This window comes from Sceloporus occidentalis, unplaced genomic scaffold, assembly GCF_023333645.1.
Source record: "Sceloporus occidentalis isolate IW3139 unplaced genomic scaffold, rSceOcc1.0.p SCAF_1, whole genome shotgun sequence".
NCBI classification, from domain to species: Eukaryota; Metazoa; Chordata; class Lepidosauria; order Squamata; family Phrynosomatidae; genus Sceloporus; species Sceloporus occidentalis.
In genome coordinates this window covers 176,020,515-176,024,747 of record NW_028316981.1, presented here as the reverse complement: position 1 = coordinate 176,024,747, position 4,233 = coordinate 176,020,515, and the positions used below count along the sequence as shown (strand labels likewise).

Genomic DNA, 4,233 nt, shown 5'->3' with positions numbered 1-4,233 from the left:
CCACTTGAAAAGGAGGAAAGGAAAAAATAAATTGTGGAGGATCATAGAAAAGATATGAACAGGTGGGGGATAAAGGAAAAGATGGTGACATTAACAAGGGGCCAAAGCACATAGCTCAGAAGAAGCAGCTTCTGGCCACTCCAGCTGTGATAAGGCTGGGACTGTGGCCGGCCCACTCCTAAAGTAGGTTGCCACCACAGCCCCAAACCAGTGTCATCAGGAGTCAGATTTAATACACTCCTTTTTGATATGGTTCAAAGGACTGGATTGTGGTGCCAGAGCAGCTTCCAGCCAATTTGGGGGTGTGCATCATTTGAACATAAATCAAAATAAAATAAATAGAAATAGAAATTAATGTAAAATAAACGTAAACATAATTAAAATTAATATAAAATAAATGTAATAAAATAAATTAAAAATGAAATGAAATGAAAAGTATAATAAAAATAAAATTAAAATAAAATAATAAAAAACGAAATGAAATAAAAATAAAAATTAAATTGGGTGTGAAACAGACCGCTACTTTGCACTGCCGTCCGGGCAGCTTCAGAGCATGGTATTTTGATGCTGGCTTCACGCCACCTGGTTGCCCACACATGGGCTGGCTTCTGGGCACTCTGGGGTGTAGAGTTTAGAAGCTGCATGCTGCAGGAGCTCAGTAAAGCCACGGCGGGGTAAGAAAAGCAATTTGCCGCTTCTTTTTGCACCAGTAAAAAGGTGGATTAAGGCTGCAGCATGTGGTTGCCGCGGCCCAAATCTGGCTTCCTCAGGGGCAAATGGGCATGAAGAAGTGGCCTCTGGTCAAGTGATCACAGACCACTTCCAGTGCTTTTTCCAGAATGATCATGTCCTCGTTCACAATCATGTTTTTGCACTGGACCAAATCGAACCTTACCATCAATTCGACACCAAATAGATGTTCAGACTATGCTTACCATGATCGAAACTGTCCATGGCAATTTAACCCACTTTATATTCACATTTCATTTGGAACTTACTCAAAATGGCAATTGGAGCTGGTATTATTATTTTTTTTAAAAAATCAGTCAAGTGATGTGCATCTGCATTACTGTGATGTATCGCAGATCTTGCTCAACAATAAACAGCCATGAATCCATGCATGCCAGGGTAGAATCCCTCATGGAACCCATGAATCCATGCATGCCAGGGTAGAATCCCCCATGGCACCTATGTATCCATGTATTCCAGGGAAGAATCCCCCCATGGCACCCATGTAGCCATCATGACAAGGAAGAATCCCCCCTTGGCACCCAATGAACCCTGCCCCTGCGAAGCCATGCAAATGCAACAGTGTGCAGAAACCGTCAAAGTTTTTTTTTTAAATCACGCTGCATCAAGCCCTCCAAGGAAACTCCCTTGACTTCCTCGACCTCTGGCCAACAGGGTAAAGGAAATCAATTCACAGGCAGAAGTGGAAAACAGCTACATGGTGATTTAAAGGGACCATTTGACAGCACAGGAAATTTGAATTTACAAAGAATACAAAGTGTGTGTGTGTGTGTGTGTGTGTAAAAGTGCACGCACACACATGCACCTTCAAGAAGCCCATCAACTTATGCAGAAGGGGATCTGCAGTTTTTTTAGGTGAGGAAGCCTGAAAGGTATTTTTCCCAGTTCATTCTTCTGAAAGCTAGCTTACAACACCTAGTGTGCCCTGGCAGTCTCCCATCCAAGTACTAACCAGGGCTGACTGACCCGGCATGGCTTCCAAGCTCCAGTTGGACTGCAGCTCCCACCATTTCCCAGCAGTAGCTATACCAGTTAGAGGCTGTTGGAACTTGCAGTCCAACAAAGCTGGACACTATGGTTTTTTTTTTATGAATATGCAACTAATTACCATCCTGGAGGATATCAGTGTGTTGGGGTAGGTTACCTTACATTACCAGTGTGGAGTGGATAGCCACCCCAAACCCAAAGGGTATGGGACATGTCATTACAAGGAGTAGAAGGGATGTGTTAGGTCCCCAATGTGAGGATACGGTCATCATAGATACACAACTATCAGAAGGTACTTCCACAGGAAGAACAGTACCTGGAGCAATCACTGGAGCCCGTACATTAGGAGCTTATCCTGGAATAATAGCTCAAGAAAATCGAAGGAGCATATTGGGATTAACCTGTAGATTAGAAAAATCGATAAATGCAACTGGACATATTGTTAGGGAGCTCCAAGCTGAAATAGAAGAGCTGAGTCAAATGATAATGCAACAGAGGCTCACTCTGGACTATTTACTGGCTGTAAAAGGAGGATTTTGTACTATGATAGGACCTCATTGCATTGTAAAATTCCATAATTTAAATCAAAGTATTGAAAGAAATCTACATTCATTACAAGATATGTTGGGACACAACGAAGGAGGTATAGAATCACCGTTTTCCTGGTTAACATCATGGTTACCCACTTCTGAGTGGTTGAAGGATTTGTTAATAATAGGGTTTATTATGTTATTGTTTCTAATAATAATGATGATTGTGTCATGCATAATATCACGCATGAGGTCAGCAGTAGAAACCATTACTCAAAAGGTGACGAGAAAAAGTATGATAGCAGTAACCAAAATGATGTATGCGCGACTCCTAGATGAACGACCTGTGGAAATGTATACAGGAATAAGTAGACCAAAACAAAAGATATATGATGATGTTGAATAAAATAAGTGTTTACTTGTTTGCTTAACTCGCTGCACAAGTAACAAAAAGAAGGGGGGAATGAAGGAAAGCTAAGTAAATTAAGAAATATGGTACCCCTCTTGTTTTCCTGTAAGGCAGTTGTATAAAGCTATGCCACATAGGCACTAAATGCTGACTGCCACATCAGCAACACAAACCTGTGTGATGAATTCGTGCACGTATACAACTAATCAGTGCCTGACTTACCATGTTAAGCAATAACCCGTTATGTTAAAGGTCAATTGTGTGATACCAAAGAATCTCCTGCTAGTTAAGATATAAAAGTTAAATCTTATTCTTCCCCTCAGGAAACTATAAAGTTAACTATTACTGAGTACACAAACCCAAAGGTCAGGCACAGATGGTTAACCAGTCATGCTATGATTAATCATTTATCCTACATTTGTTACTTGTTTGTCTCTGTCTATAAAAAGTTTGGAACTGTGCTAATAGGTGCGGCAGTTTTTCTTTAGTACTAAACTGTTCGCCTCAGCTGAATAAAACTTGTGTTTTGCTTTGGACCAGATTTGATCTCTCCTGACTATTCCTTCAAGGGCTCCTCCCAAGAACCTTGGTCTCTAACACGATAACTCCAACTCCATTAAGCTCAGTGCATTTTAGTTTGTGCTGGAGAGAGCAGGGTAGAGAAAGAAAATTAGAGCTTGGAAAATGTTTGGACTACAGCTCCCACAACCCCCCTTCTAGCTATAGAACTTGTAAACAATACTGATTCCAGCTTGTCTTCTTCACTCTATCTTCCTCATAAACTACACCAAAAGCTACCTTTCCCTCCCCTTCCCCGTGCCTTGTTTCTGTTTTAGCTTGGCAAATTTGAATCCAGACATTGCAAAAAGAACAACAACACACAAACCTCATTGGCAAGACAGCTTCACCTTCACTAGTATGTGAAAATTCACACGTTCTTGCAATGATGCCATAAAGCACTGATGTTTAGAAGTACTAGCTTCAAAAGGAATTTCCGGTCCCTAGTTGGAATGGCTGATCATTGTGAGAGACGAGACATTGTAATTATCTCACACTTTTCATGTGGGGAGAAAAGTAATTTTACTGCCCACCATTCTTCAGGCTTGAGAAGAATTATTTTGTCATTTCACAACACTAGTTGCCACTAAATCTGGGGATATACTGATGCTTTAAGTGTGGTAGCAACCTTTACTGGAATAGAAATCGATATGTATCAAGAAAATCAGAGTGATGCCCAAACTGTTCTTGATGGCAATCTATTTTACTCATGATCTGTTATATAATTTGAAACACCTGCTTTGGGGACAAATCATGTCTATGAACTTCTTCCAGGTTCCTTTCTAGATACTTACCTGCTAAGTAGACTGTTCAAACCATTTTTTTGGATTGAGATGACAAGAGGCTTCATAGTAGCCCTGTCTATATAAAGAAATGGTTTTAAAACATATCAGATTAAAATCTTACTCTTCTTAGGGAATTGCTTGTTCTTATTGGTTTTGGTCATTGCTGGTACATAGTGTATATTAACTCTCTCTCTTTTTTTTTTTTTGGTTTGTT

At 40.3% G+C, this 4,233-nt stretch overlaps 1 pseudogene; it reads left to right on the top strand.

Annotated features, from left to right (window-relative positions):
- The first annotated feature begins 1,003 nt into the window (after positions 1-1,003).
- On the top strand, positions 1,004-3,025 carry LOC149322781 (uncharacterized; annotated as a pseudogene).
- Positions 3,026-4,233: the final 1,208 nt, after the last annotated feature.